Raw genomic sequence first — 15544 nt, forward strand, 5'->3', positions numbered from 1 at the left:
GATTCCTTTTTTCTAACCCAAACAATTTTTGCCGTTTTCGATAAGCGATTCTTCTTGCGTGCTGACGCTCAGTTGCCAGCTGATGCTGGCTGACGGCGGCGCGCAGCGCCAATGTGTACCATGACCATTAAAATAATAACTACCATTGATGCAGCAACAACAACATGCCAGCAAGCAACTCCAAGCCATTCCACTGCATAGAGTTGAGCATCAACCAATCTAAACAACCACCTTCAAGCCCTTTAAACTACGAGTACGCATCCCCCACCGCCGTGTCTGCAACATTCATCCAACCATTCAGTCATCCATCTACACACGTAACTGCATCCTTTCTCCTTTCACTAGTCAACCCGCCTCCGCGCACCTGCCAACAACGCCGCTCACTACTCATATGCGCTCGGCCCACAACCCAGACGCGCATTCACTCACTCACTAACTCGTTCGCTCACTTGCTCGCTCGCTCATGTCGCCTGCACTAGAAAAAAGGATGTGCAAACAAAAATAAAAACCAAAATTAAAAGAATAAAAATAAAAATACAATCCTGAAAAAACGAACGCGAATACGAGCGCTTGCTGAGCGCTTGAAATAAAAATCACTCCAACTATGAAGCAATAATGTAATAAGGCTGCGTGTGTATCTATGTGTGTGCACGTGTGCGCGTGTGGAAAAAGCAAAAGGTTGGAAAAGCAAAAGCAAACAAAAAACAAAACAAAACAAAAGAAAAAGCATTAAAAAACAGCAGAGAAAAATGCAAATAAAAATACGAAAACACAAACAACCCCACTCGAGCGCGCCGCTCACCACCCCAACGCGCCTCGCCACCACACAAGCTGTGAGCGAATTGAGGAGAAAACTCGCCCTGCCACGGACACGCAAACAGGGGAAACGTCGCTGTACTGTTATAATGCCGAAGCGGCTTAAGTGGGGTGGCTCTGGCGAATGGTGTGGCTGTAGTGAGTGAATGAGCACGGCGAAAAGAGTGCTCGATTAAAAATAACCAAACGAAAAAGGATAATATTACTCCTGTCGCGATTTGACTCATTTTTATGGTTTGTATTTTTTCGTTTTCTGCGTTTTTTTGTGTTGTTTTTTCGTTGCTCATAAGTATTTATTCGACACTCATTTCATGCGGCTCGTGCTCGCGTTTTACGCTCTGCCAAATGAGGCGGCAATGGAGAATAGCAATTAATAAGCCGTTTACATATTTACATATATATAATATTTGCATAATATTATATAGACAAAATAATTTCAGATGCTACTGATTTTTTTCTTAACAGCGAGCATATTAATAAGCGTACACAATTCACTACATCGATACAATCAAGTGCTAAAAGCCAGCTTTTCTTCTTAAGAGGTCACAAATATCCGCGAACTACAATATTTCTAATCACCAAGTTTTCGTACTCAAACTACCGAAATTGAATTCGTCGCATCATCCGTCAAAGAGTCACATTTTATTGGACCAACAGCTAATAATGTCCAACGTGTGATAGCCGGCGACGTCTAAACACAAACTAAATGTCCAAGATGTTGGCGATCGCCTTGGCAAATCGTTGTGGCCTTCAGTTATTTATCATCGCCCCACAGCCAGCAGCAGAAGACGCAACAACAAGTTCGTACAACAGTTGTTTGAGTCCAGCCCGACCGACGGGAGGCAGCAGGTGGTCCACGCTGCGCTCAGCATCGCAACCTACAAAGCAGACAGCAAAACAAACGAAAACAGAGGCAACAGCCCAAGTTAACAACTACATTACTGTAAAGCAACGAAAGGAATAGGACCAAGGCGAAATGATAAGAAAAGCGACAAAACAACGTCCAGAGGAAGCATTGACGAAAGGAAAATAAGAAGCGCAACAGTCGAAACGCGGACAGGACCTTCTTCGCACAATGGCAAATGGGCTTACATCGCATACGCGCGTCCAGTCCGAAACGCCGCGTAAGGAGAGTGCGCAAATTGGGCGATAGCGCAGGGAGGTGATGCGTAGGGGAGACGACGCGCCACCATTTGCAACGCCATCAAAACCATTGCAATCATCATTATCGTCGCCATAATCATCAACGAAAGCACCCACCAGTGGAGTCACGCAGCCAAAATATCGCACACCGAACATAAAAAACAACAATAAATGCAACAACAGTGTCACCAGTAGCATGAACAGAAACTAAGACAACAAACAAAATAACTTAAGACCATTTGAGTGAGTATTCCCCTGCGCTCCACCCACCACTCACTCACCACAGGCCTGTACGCCCTTCGGCGCCTGCTTTTGGCTGTTCAAGAGCAACTTCTACGATAATAATGCGGCCACTGACGATGGCAACGCGCGAGCAAGACATTTTCACGACGTTCTTTTCCTCTTTCGTTGGAAACTTAGATTTCGCTGAATTTTTCTTTATTTTCCGCCTTAACTTTGGCCTTCGCCGCAGAAAAGTCCTGTGTGGGGCTCTCTTGTGAGCACACTTAACACTATTGCTACTCTTAGATTGCAAAAGAGAATATCTTCGTAACGTTAAAAGAAAAAAAAAATATGTTAGCCAAGTACAACGAAAAATGCCTAAGTTGGTTCAAAGTTGGACAAGCAGAGGAACGTTGGGCGAGCGTGTGCGTTGTGGCTTCGAAGTCTTTCTGGGACTGGGTAGTTTTCCCACACACTTTCACACTTTCCCACGAAATCAGAACAACGAGACCGGCTAATGCGGCAGTTTACGTACTTCCGCGCCGCGCACATAAGAACACGTCCATATATCCACACAAGCATGCATTCGATGAGGTGCACTCGTCTGTTGTACGCAAAATGCAACAACAAAAGCACCACGAGATACCAAAGAGGTAAAGGGCAATAGCGGTAACTGAACGCAACTGTGTACCCTACAGTTAGGTAAAACGTACATATGTAGAACTTTCGTGGCGTAGTGGGCTTTTAGGCGTTCAAAGCTGTTGTGTGCAATCTATGTGTGCCGGTTCTTTTGGGGGAAAGTGAAATTAATTTATGCTTTTGTGTTATGTGCGCTGTCTTATCAATGTCTCTTATCTTTCAGCTCATGGCGGTTGCTGCCGAAGGAGGAGTAGGATCCACCTCTTCGCGACTTGTCACATACACATCTTCGTTGCACTGCTGGCGCTAAGCGATTCCGTCAACTTTCTTCAGTTCGCTATTGCGCGCCTTGCCAGCGCCATTTTTTGTATTTTTGTATTCATCCAGTATTTTGCTGTTGTTGCACTAGATTGTGTTTGTTGTTTGCATAGCAACTTGACGGCTCGTCAGCTGTGGAATGAGCGCCCAGTGAAGGGAATCAAATTGTACTAATTAGATGAGAGTTGAAGTTTTTTGTGAATCCTTGAAAGTTGGAATTATACTAGTTTATTTTCTTTGTCATCGTCGCTCTTATCCATCAGTTGAGTGTGTGGATCTTATTAAAAAAGTGAAAAGTTTCATATATTCGCGAAGAATCCAGAGCTCCATTTTTTAGACTTTAAACTTATCCTATATCTACCAACCCCTTAGTAGACAGTTAACGAACACAGAAAATGGTTATATTAGTCTTTTAGTCAATTCCATTGAAAAGCAGAAATCAATGTTACAAAATTTGTTATTGATGTCTTGATGTCTAAGAGGGTACATCCAACAGTTTCTCAGCCCTCGAACGACCCCAAGGAGTAGGCTTGTGGTACGAAATCTTGGACAGCTTAAACAGACCCAACACCAATAAAGCGGGCATAGGATATACAGTATGAACTTTTCTCATTATTTAGATGTAAAGGTGTAGCAAAACCTTGGAATAAAATTTTGGTGCTTGAGCTGCAACTAAAATAAAAAAATTGTGCGCTTGGAATCAGAACTATTTTCATGATATCCTAAACCAGCTCTGCTTAAACGTTAATAAATCAGACATCATTCTCCCAATGCTGGATTTGAAAATACACTTCCAAGTGAGGATACCCTCAAGACGAGAATGGAGAAGGGGCATAATAGGGGAGGAAGATACCATCTCAGTCTATACCGACCTGTCCAAAATAGACATTTCTCTTTCTATCCGTCTACCGAACTCAGATAGTATTTTCAAGCGGAAGTACTGGGCATAGAGAAGACCTGCGCAGCTTTATTGAAGAACTACGAGAGGATACATAAAGCAGCAATATACACGGATAGCCAGGCGGCTATCTTGGCCTTGTCGTCGCTCATGACTTTGATCTGGGTTTCCGGCCACAGGAACATTTTTAGTAGGGAATAAGGAAACAATTTCCCATTTTCTCTGTCAATACCCAGCCCTATCACAGATCCGACCCAGAACACTTGGAAGCCATCAAGCACCAAACCTTGAATTTAGATGGTAAAATCTTTAAGAAGAGAAGGAAAAAAGAGAATTTTTGCTAAAATATAATAGTTCTTGCAATCTGGTGCAAAAAGGGTCAGACTGGGACCTGGCTTTCTAACTTTAGGCCGCTTGTAACGCCATTTCAATGTTGGTAACCCTACAGAGAACTGTACATTCGGCACACATATACGAGAAACCACGCATTCACGCACTTATAAGTACACACACGCATGGATTTACCGTTGATATTCTGGTCGCCGTGAAATTATCCTGGTGGTCCTGGTAATGACAGCGCCTACGGTAGGCCTGACGCAACGCAGTTGTGATACATTTTTTCGGCTACTTAGTGTGTGTATGGGCATTTGGAGGCACAGGGTGGAACGCTGTGTTGTTGTTATTTTTACTTCGTACACTTTCTATGCAAACTTTATATGGATATCATGTCGTTGTTTTTATCAGTTTTCCTTTCATTCCGACCAGGAGTGCCACTGACTAATTCGTGTGTTCCCTTTGTTGGGGCGATTCTATTTATCTGCTCGGTAAAAATTCTAATTCAGTCTATATGCGCACACGTGCACACACCTACCCCTCATTGCTCCTCACGACATTGACGCGGCGCTTTGCATACGTGACACACATGAGTGTGTGTGCGTCGGTGCGCTTGAGCGTGTTTGTGTGGCCCTTCGTCGCTGTTGTTCGTGTGTCTCTAATGGGGTGCTTTATGACACACAAATAACTGCAAGTACAACAAAAACAATGTGCAAGTTGCTGCCACAGGCTCCCAGTTAGTTGTGCTTCCAGCCTCGACTTCATTCACAGACACACACACACACGCATACAAATAAGCAGAGCAAGTTCATTCCTGGTCCGCCGCACCCAACACACGCCGTCGTCAACAAATTAAAATTGCAAAAATTTTCTAACACCGCCCACTAATGCCGCCCCTCCCCGGTCGCTATGCCCTTGCCTTTGGCCTCGCCGGCGCTATTGCTGCTGTTGTTGTGTGTAATTGTGAAACGTGTGCATGTAGTTGTTGGTGTACCCGTGTGTTAGAATAAAAAGCATATATGATATCCGCCAATTTGTGTGCGTGCGCATGTGTGTGTGCAAAGTTTCGTCTGTTCGTCTGTGTTCGCAGCCGCGCAGCTTTGGCGTAATTTTTTAACTAATTTTCTATGCAAATTTAGCTCATTCTTCTCGCTCGCGCCCTTTCTCCATTTTGTCCTAACAACAGCAACAACAAGTACAAATTATTATACAAAAACATACATACATACATACTTACATACACACATGGATATGCGTACATGCGAGGTGCATATGTGATGCTGTTCGCCACTGGTGTATTTGAATAGCTGCTGCAACCCCAACCCCCGGCGCACACACACATTCACATCGCAACCCACTCTAGGTGAGGTGAGGTGACTTTTTCGGCTGGCTCAGCTCCGCCGCTTTGCTAGTTGCCACATTTGGGTTCGCACTTTTTGTCGTTTTCCATGGTTTCGCTGTTGTAATTGCTAACGCCGCTTGGTCCTTTTGGTATATCCATTCGGCATTTTTTAATTTTAATTTTTCGTTTCAATAGAACGGCTTATTCCATGTTGCCCGATTAGTAAAAGAGGTTAGTGGTGGCAGCGAGCGGCGTCACATTGAAGCGACATGCCAGATAATATGTGGCGTGAATATATATATATAATCAATATATAATTTATAAAGGCCGATTTGAAACGAAGCTGTCTAATTATTGCTGTTTGCTGGGAAAATTAGTAAAAATTCGAAAATGGCTTATCATCTCTTTGAACCAGTTTAAATTATTGGAACATTTTTAAAATGCATCAGAGCTATATTACAAAATCTTAAGAGGCTAAATATGACAGAGCACAAGGACTCCATTGCACAGCTTTTCTTTTCAAAACTGTTACCATGGATTTCAAGTAGACCAATTAAATTTCTAAATATAGACCCAATCAGTTGGGATCCAATACCTTGTTCTGTAGGGTTTGCATAACGCATACATTTTTCCTATACCTTTGACTAAGAGAAATATGTTTCTAATGGTGGATAAAGATCCGATATGAACAATTTCTTCGTAGGTTTGCTTTTGATGATAATCCATGCCAAATTTTGTGAAGATTTCTCAACAAATAGAATAGCCTTCCTTGAGAGCACTTGGTTTTTCGATCGACCAATTCGCTATTTATTGCTATAATAGTCCGAAATCGGCGATTCAGACAAATGAGCAGGTTTTGAGGTGAAAATGACTTTAGTTCGATATCTCAAGTCGATTTAAAAAGAAATTATTAAACCAATCGTTATCATTCTCCAAAAACTTTCAAAATAGGCTACTTCAGCGTCGATGCAGCGCTGCCAGCGCGATTTCTCAGTGTTGAAGGTGTCAAAGAAGGCACCTCTCAATAGCCTTGAGAGACAAGGTGCATGCTTCTTAGATCCCCTCTGTCGTCTTAAAATGCTTGTTTTTTATCGGTCCTTTCAGGCAAAGAAACAAAAAAAGTTCATGAGAGCCACATCTGGGCTGTAGGGCGGCGGCGGAGGCGTTGGGATGTCGACCTTGGTTAGGTAGCTCCTCACAAGAAAGGCTGTGTGAGCCGAGCGTTGTCGTGTTGCAAGGACAGGAGAAATAAATTCATGGTGGACAATGCCTTTGATGTCAAAAAAGTCAAAGAACATCGTTTTCTATTTATATTTGCGCATTCTTCCGATCTTCATCAGCGACCTCTTCCCGGCCCTCCAAAAAGGAATGGTGCTATCGAAACACACTACTTCTTACTAAAGGAACATCTGAGTAAACCTGCTTGATCATATCAAACGTCTCTGTCGCAGATGTACCGAGTATCATACAGAATTTGATCGCGAACCTCTGCTATAACGATCACTGCATTTTCGGCTTGCATCACTCACACAAACACGTAGCGCGAAAATGTTTGTCCTGACTCTCCAAGTGCTCGGAGAGAACTGACCAACCGCTCGTTCGTTAGCTAGGAATGCCCTCTATCGAGTCCAGTCAGCGTGTGTATGCTCCGAAATGCAGTCACAGCGGAAGAAAATCCATCCCATTACTTTCCGGACAAACCCTGTAACTACGTGCCTCGTTTGACCATATGAACAGAATGGGCAACACCTAAGAGTAGTTACCGGCAATGAGCAATGAATGTTTTCTCGCTGGAACCCAGACAAGTGGACCTATTAATTTTCTATATGAATATGAACAGGCACATACCATATGTTTTCGTTTTCTGTAAATAAAACTTAATATAAAATCATAAAAAATAACTACCTATGCATAAAAATATTTTTTTTTATACCATTTTATTGTTTTCTAGTCCAACATGCTTAATTTTTTATTTTACTTGATTACTCTCGGACCTGTGATATAAAAGATATGCGGTCAAATTGGTAAAAAATTAATGAGAGGGTCGCAGTGCCGAAAGTCATACTTTTAAACATGATTTTTTTGGTTATACACATATCATAGGTATTTTTTATGATTAAAGGAGTGTTCCTCAATGAATCTCTGTTCTAACGTTTTTTCCTCTGGTTTTCAAAGAGATCTTGACGAGAGAGAACATCTCGAAAATTACTTTTTCAATAATAATCGCGTTAAATGAGAACTATATCCCAAGAACTCAACAACTCGCTGAAGTATATTTCCTCCAAACATCAGAATAATCCAGATGTGTCCACACAACAAACTTAACTTCGCCTGCACCTATACATCACTATATACATATGTATGTATTTAATGGGAATGCATGACTAAATACTAATCACTTGGCTGCCACGATATATTGTATGCGCATGCCATTAATTCTTTTAATGTTGCGAATGAAAAATATTCTAAAGGCTCCAAGAACGCATAGATACATACAAAAAGGCTCGTAGACACAGCATACAATGAAAATACCCACACATTTAAATAAAAAATATATAATGAATTTCGTTGACGCGCACTAAAAGGGCGGGCAGACATTAAAACCGAAAGTTAAAAAATAAAGCAAAAAAGGAAGCCAGCAGCATTTGAATATCCCCAAGCATGTTTAGTGCAGACGCTAACGTGGCGGCCTGATATTTTACACACGACGACTAGTGCGCGAATTGCCAAATCGGCAATAAGTGCGCGGCACAAATTTGCTATTTTACACAACATATAGCGCTCGTAAAAAATAAATACTTCCAAACATGTTAGTAACGCGCACGTCCCACGCTCCCCGCGCCCAATTCCGTGTCGCCAAATACCCTTCCCTCACTTACATGCCACTAGTGGTGGCGCGCTACCTTCGCCTGAACCCACTTCATTAAGCCACACTGCGCTAGCTCCGCGCCATCCGTTAACTTCGCGCTCCACTAATGTCCCTTTTGCTCGCGCTTACGCACCTTCTGCGCTCTCCATAGAAATGAAACGCATTTGAAAAAAAGTCGCTCACAGCGCTCACAGATCCCGTGCGCCTTGGGTATCCTTGCCTCATATGCGCGCGTAATTCTAAAAAATTAATGTCGCCCCGTAATTTAAACAAAGTAACATAACGCAAAACACCGCAGCGCAACTACTAACATCACCTTTCAGTTCAGTTCCCCGCCGCTGCCATTGAAAACATCGGCTTCAAAGTGCCTCGCGCTGGTAATGTCGGCAACAGCATCCTGCAACCTTCACTTTCCTATTGCAATTATTACTTGCTGCTACTGCTGCACAACAGCCAGCAACAAATTTTCTCCATAGCTGTTGTAGTTGTAGTGCGCTTAGTTGTTTTTATTGTTGTTGTTTGTTATAGAAAAATGTAAAAAACCCATAAAATAAAATATAATTCCTTTCTTTCGCGGCGCAGCGCGCTCGTTTCCCTGATGATGGCTCGGCCGGCGCAGCAGTCGGCGCCGATGCCAGCTCTTCTAATGCTCATCTCTTTCTAACTCGGCAAATTCAAAGTCAGCCCGCTGCGAAGCTGCACAGAAAAGTGCTGCGAGTGCTTTTTACCAAACCATAAAGCGAGCGCTACCAGAACCAGAACCAGCACCAACACCAACCAGCCAGCCAGCCAGCAAGTGACTACGATGAGGGCTGCGACGAGCGCGGCTGATTACTACTTTTATTGCCAGCAAATACTCTCTAAGGTAGTTGCTTCTCATCAGCGGTAACGATGCCGGCAGCAGAGGCAAGCGCGCCAAGCGCCAGTTGCAGTGAGGTGAGCCGCTTTTTTACGAACTCAAATTTTGGTGGGTGGTTGGCTGGCAGGTCCTTTTTTACTTACACCTTTTTTTACTACACATTTTTAAAACTTTGCGGCAGCGATTTCTCTGGTACGACATCAGCGCTGTTCCGATTGTTGTTGTTGTTTCTGTTGTTATTATTGCTTTGTGCGAAACGCGAACAATTTTCAAGGGTGGTTTATGAGCGCGCGAGAAGTTTGCCTTTGCCTTCATGCTAGACCACGTCGCGCAGCGCCGCACTTCACTTGCCGTCAGCGGCCTCCCCGCGCGCTCGCGTCAATTGAGTTTCGCTTTGCTGCCTTTAGCTCGTACTTTGGCTTTCACTTTGCCTTTGCCTTGCCTTAACCGCTGCTGTGTAAGCGCGTTTCTGCACTCCTGTGTGGGTGTGTGTGTGTGTACGTGTGTGGTCTACGTCGTTCGCTGGCAAAACTTCTATTTAGCGTTGTGGTTGTTGTAAAGGCTGTTATTGTATAGTGTTTTGATTTCCTCCTCTGCGACTCGCTATTCACTTCATCATCTTCCTTTGTGGCTCTCAATATTTTTTAACTACGTGTTCGCAGTTAAAAAATCTCATTTTGTTTTTTATGCTGGTATTTGTTTTTGTAATGCTTTAGACACACCGTTGTTTTCTTGTTGAGTACACGGGAACAATTTTCTATTACATTGAGAACTTTTTGAGTTAGAACTACTTCGCTTAGTGAAAACATTTCGGTCGTGGATACGGTGTTTGACCTTAATACTCTACAGCATGGAGCTCATCTGCATTCCATGTTTAGATAGTCGACAAATACGCGAATATAATATATTAATAACGTCTAGATGGCATTATTCCATCAATGTAAAACTTTCGTCAGTGTAAATCGAAATTTCCAGAACAGAAGCCAGGGAACCATTATTGTGGTACACGAACTGATACAGCCTAGTCACCGTAAACTTCTACGATTGTAACGACATCTATTCATACAAAAATGCGAAAAGACTTTTTCGCCTACGCAATGTTATAATTTCCGGCTTTACTAACACTCGAAGTAATTCCCCTGTATCTAGACAGACTAGACTTTTTCAGAACCAACGTAAAACGCATTATGATATTTTCAGTGTATTTTACTTTAAACGTTTTTCATATTCTTGTCTGTTGGTTTCGAGCTTCGCTGCTTCTAGTGCCTTTGCCGCCTTGACACAGTAGACGTGGCATGTTTATGTCCACACTGTTGTTGTTGTTCCTATACCCGCGTTTACAATAAAGGCAGGTGGCGGCAAATCATAGAGTTCATAGTAGAATCTGTGCCCAAAACGTGAGCCGTTCGACATGCTTGGCGGTTATGTTTCATATTTAGAAATTCCAGGTTTTTGAGACACACGCCCCTTTATGGTAGGTTCCTATGTACATATGTGTTTGGAGCTACCAAATAACTGATGGAAAACCCTTATGGCAAATATATATGTACCTTTCCAGCTTTTTTGTTTCATTTACCGTCAATAGTTACGAGTTGCATTAGTTTCCTCGGAGGTCGAATAAATCTGCGTTCTCTCCACTTTAGAGAATTTTTCAAACAAATATAATTTCAACACAAAAGTCTCGTCCACACAGAACTTGTTTGCCGACCGCTGTTGCAAACAATTGGAGCAGCCACTACGGTATTAGCAACAACCGCAACAACAACAACAACGCCAACAACAGCGGCAGCTAACGCATACATTCAAAAATTGTTTAGAGAGTTTTGAGTGAATAGATGAACTCAAACCAGAAAGTCTGCTTACCTCCCCCTGCGCTCCCAGAAGCTGTGCAACAACCAGAAAAAATGACGTGTCGAGGGTTGATTTCTTACTGCACCTCGCGCCACACAACTTATCTCCTCCATTCTTTTATTTTCAATTCTTTTACTTTCATTATTTTCCTTTTCATTTGTTATTCTTTTTTGTTCTGAGTTTTGTTATCAACATTTTTACAATACCTAAGTTGTGAACGCAATAGTATGTAGCTGCAGTTGCTGTTGCTGTTGTTGTAAGTGGATGCTTAGCAGGCGTATTCAAATGTGCAGATGAAGTGCTTGTAAATAGATTGTTCATATGTAGGCAAAGCAGCCCCTTTTTATGTGTGTGTGTGTGTGTGTGTGTGTTGGAGTGCGTGCGGGTAACATGGCAGGCTTTCAGGATTTCTGGTGCGCGATGACGATGACGCTGCCGCTGCTGCCGAAAGTGAGGCAAGCAAAGGTATCCTTTTCGTTGAATTACACAAGCATTCTTCATTTCAATGCTTTTACTCGGATTCGCGGGTCTTATGAGAGAGGTAGCAAGTGTCTTGTAGGAAAACGTACTGCATCGGAACAAAAAGTTTCCAACTTTACGCTCCTAGGTCTATATCATATATGTATGGGTAATAAGAAGTGTCCGAATGGAGTTTTCTTCTCATTTGAGGCTCAGAATGGAGGTGGAAGCTCTAAAAAGCAAATTATGGTTATATTGAATATAATTTGCGAGGTTTCTACTCAATGGTAATACCGGGTCCGGAAAACAGCTGCACGGTGTTGGTTATTCCATAAAGATATAAGAGATATTCTCGAGAAAGTAGGTTTAGGCTGCGTTATCCGCCTTAGTCAGGGACTTCAGTGTTTAATTTCACCATTAGCTCATATAATTTGATGCTCTTCAAATACTTTTGGCATAAAATTCATTTTCGCATTTTCTTGCAGGGCGTGTTAGTCGTGAGCATTTGCGAAGAACGTGTTCGATGGGTCGGTAAGTTTCCACTTGTGCTTGCCGGTAAGGCACTTATTATTATTTTAATATTTGTGCTTTCGTCAAGGCATAACTGTATATGATACGATGTCGTATTCACGAATGCATGCATCGCAATTATGTAAACGACAGGAAGATGCACGCACATGCCTACAGATGTTTAAATTTAGATAATATAAATGCCTAAGATATGTTTGCGGCCACACAGATAGCGTTGTCCAACTTAAGAAGGCGATTTGTAAAGAACTCAAGTAGAAGAGGTCCTGCTTACATACATACATACATACATACATATGTAATACTTACGCATATGGGCATTCATATTAAATTAGCTTCGATAATTGTTTCGTCTGCTTCGAGCTCGCACACAAACAAACGATCTTTATCCCTCCAATTGTGAATTGAGAAATCTCCTTTTTCATTCCATATCAACTGAGATAAGTACATAACTATAATGTTTGTTACCTACCATTCATAAGTACATACAAGTATGTATCCGACGGTAAATCTACATAGACATTTCAATGTTGAAATAGTCACATAATAAATACGCATTGCCAATTTCCCAGATAAGATATGAAAGTGGGAAATAGTGTGTGAGTGAAAGGGGGTGTGGTCGCGCACGATAACGAATAGTGCCACAGGGACTTACTCCTTACCGCGTTACCTTCTATTCATCCTCGCACAGCTCCCCAACCAAAGCTCACTTACCTAGTTCCCCACAAAGGACCATATTCTTTGACAACGTCAAAAACTGAGTTGCCTTTGTATTAGTTGTCGATAATAAGTTTAAAATTCAGCCAAAGGCACAGGGGCGAGTGCGGCTGGCAAAAGAAAAAATATACAGCGCTCAGTAGTACTTAAAAAAAATCGATATGAACGATGTGTAAAGCGGCAACAGTGTGTGGCAGCAACAACAGCCGCAACAACAGCGCGAGCGACTACGACAAAGTTGGTGACGCTACCCGCGTTCGCGGATGAAATTTCAACTAATGTTGTTGGTTAGTGGTTGTTAGGCACCACTACTTACGCACAAGAATATTTCTTTGCTACTTTTGTATAAGCTCTTCGATAAAATGCTAATATAAATGAATAAAAGAATTGAATTTTCATACTCTTTCATTAGAGGAAGAGATTCTCTTTGAATCGTGATTTTCTAATGAGACTGCAAAGAAGACTGAACTCTGATTTAAAATTTTCAATAATTGGGATTATTGCAATAACATATTGTATTTTTTAATGTTAAGAAAATTGTCTGAAGTATAATTGTAAAATATTGAAATACTTTTTGTACTCATGTAAATGAGTGGCAAAAGATTACTCGTTAATATAGAAAAAATACAGTTACAATTAAAAAGATCAATCAAGGGGTAACTATAACAACAAACAGAAGGGGAAGTTGTTTAATACTATAATTCAAAAGAAAGAAAATATGATAAAAAATCGAATTTTCGATTAAAATCAATTTCCGAGTTAGAATTAACATATACTTTTACCATGCGGGTGAGCAGCAATATGTAAATTATAAACGCAGTTATCTCGACCATATATCTAACACAGTCTTAAGCGCCTTAAGTTAGGGAAAAAGGCTAATATTCGTGAGACTACGGATACGCTTTTCCGCTGTGATGCCCAAAAACGACCGTTGTATATCTATAATGCGACTAGAGTGGCCAGAAATTTGTTGAGCTGGCTGATATCCACTCCAGCTAATGTGTCAATTGTCACGGAAGGCATTCTCCGGAATAGTTTTGAGAGCCAAGGTGCATGTTGCTTGGATCTCCTCTGTCGTCTCAAAATACTTTCCTTTCATCGGCCTTTTCAGGCAAGGAAACAAAAAAAAAAAGTCCGGGGCAACATCTGGGCTGTATGGTGGCTGCGGAAACATTGGGGTGCCGGCCTTGGTTAGATAGTTGTTCGCAAGAAAGACGGTGTGAGCCGAAGCGTTGTCGTGGTAGAACTTCCAATCGGCTGCGATGTCCTGTCGGGCACGATTGACCTTTCGTTTGAGTCTTTTAAGGACTTCAACGTAAAACTTGGTGTTGACGGTTTGTCCAGGAGGAACAAGTTCATGGTGGACGATGCCTTTGATGTCAAAAAAGACGATGAGCAGCGTTTTCACTTTGGATTTGCTCATTCAACAGCGATCTTTTCTCGGCCCTCCAAAAAGATCTGGTGGCACCGAAAAACCCCACCGTTTCTTGATAATGCAACATCTGAGTAAGCTTGCTTGGTCATATCAAACGTTTCTGTGGCAGATTTACCGAGCTTCACACAAAATTAAAACGCGTATCTCTGCTCTAACGAACACTGCATTTTCGGCTTGCACCACTCACAGAAACACGTCGCACGAGAATTCAGGTGCTCGGAGGCAACTAACAAGCCACTTTCCGGACAATCGCTGTACACAAGGCATTCGGGAAGATTTGCCGATTCGGGCTTAATAAACTCTTAAACAATTTTACATAAATTTCTGGTAGCGTTCTTGACCAATTAACCAGTGATTTAATCGATGGCATCAAAAAACTATAGCGTGGAAATTCGTCCGGAGCGCGAATATATCTACTAATTTTATATTATATATATCAGCATTATGTTGCCATGTTGTATAAAACTCCATAATTTCCGTTCACATTTAGTGCTTATTTAATCCCAACGCTATTATGATGTCTGTATCAGGGCACATACTTTGCTGGTGGAGATATGTTCCGCGCTCTCAGCTGCACTACCTTCAGTTGCTAGCGCTCGCTAGGCTGAATCATTTCAGACACACATTCATATATTACTCGTATATTTTTATTATTGCGAGCACTATATGCAAATGTTTGTCGGTTGTCAAGTCCACGTCCATCGCCGGCTGCCCGCTGCATTAATCTTGTCGCGCTTATCAGCCCAACAACTTATTTGTTACTTTTGAAGCATTCTTATTTTAGCTACCCACATTAATACATTATATAAGCACCTAATATCGTGCCACTACGACCAAGGTTCCGGGTTGCCGGTGGATCTCTGTTCGTTCCTTAGCTTCGACTCATTCGGTGTTCGAAATCAAACTATTCATGTTCGTTCGTTGTCGGCTTGATTACAGTATTTATTTATTGCATTTGCTTGCCCTTGCACACGAAGTTGTGAAAATATTTGTGTCAACGAATTAGGTTTCGGCTTCACGAATAAAAATTTATATGAAGACTCCGTGGCGCAACGGTAGCGCGTCTGACTCCAGATCAGAAGGTTGCGTGTTCAAATCACGTCGGGGTCAAAATG

At 42.0% G+C, this 15544-nt stretch overlaps 1 protein-coding gene and 1 non-coding gene across 2 annotated transcripts in view; one reads left to right on the top strand and one right to left on the bottom strand.

Annotated features, from left to right (window-relative positions):
* Positions 1 to 15544, bottom strand: part of LOC105228220 (broad-complex core protein isoforms 1/2/3/4/5) — a 114929-nt gene that overhangs the window by 60186 nt on the left and 39199 nt on the right. The gene's annotated exons all lie outside the window — the stretch shown is intronic.
* Trnaw-cca (transfer RNA tryptophan (anticodon CCA)) lies at positions 15468 to 15539 on the top strand. The gene has a single exon. It is a non-coding gene; the product is annotated as a tRNA-Trp (tRNA).

The sequence above is a fragment of the Bactrocera dorsalis genome, chromosome 4 (genome assembly GCF_023373825.1).
Source record: "Bactrocera dorsalis isolate Fly_Bdor chromosome 4, ASM2337382v1, whole genome shotgun sequence".
Taxonomy (NCBI): domain Eukaryota; kingdom Metazoa; phylum Arthropoda; class Insecta; order Diptera; family Tephritidae; genus Bactrocera; species Bactrocera dorsalis.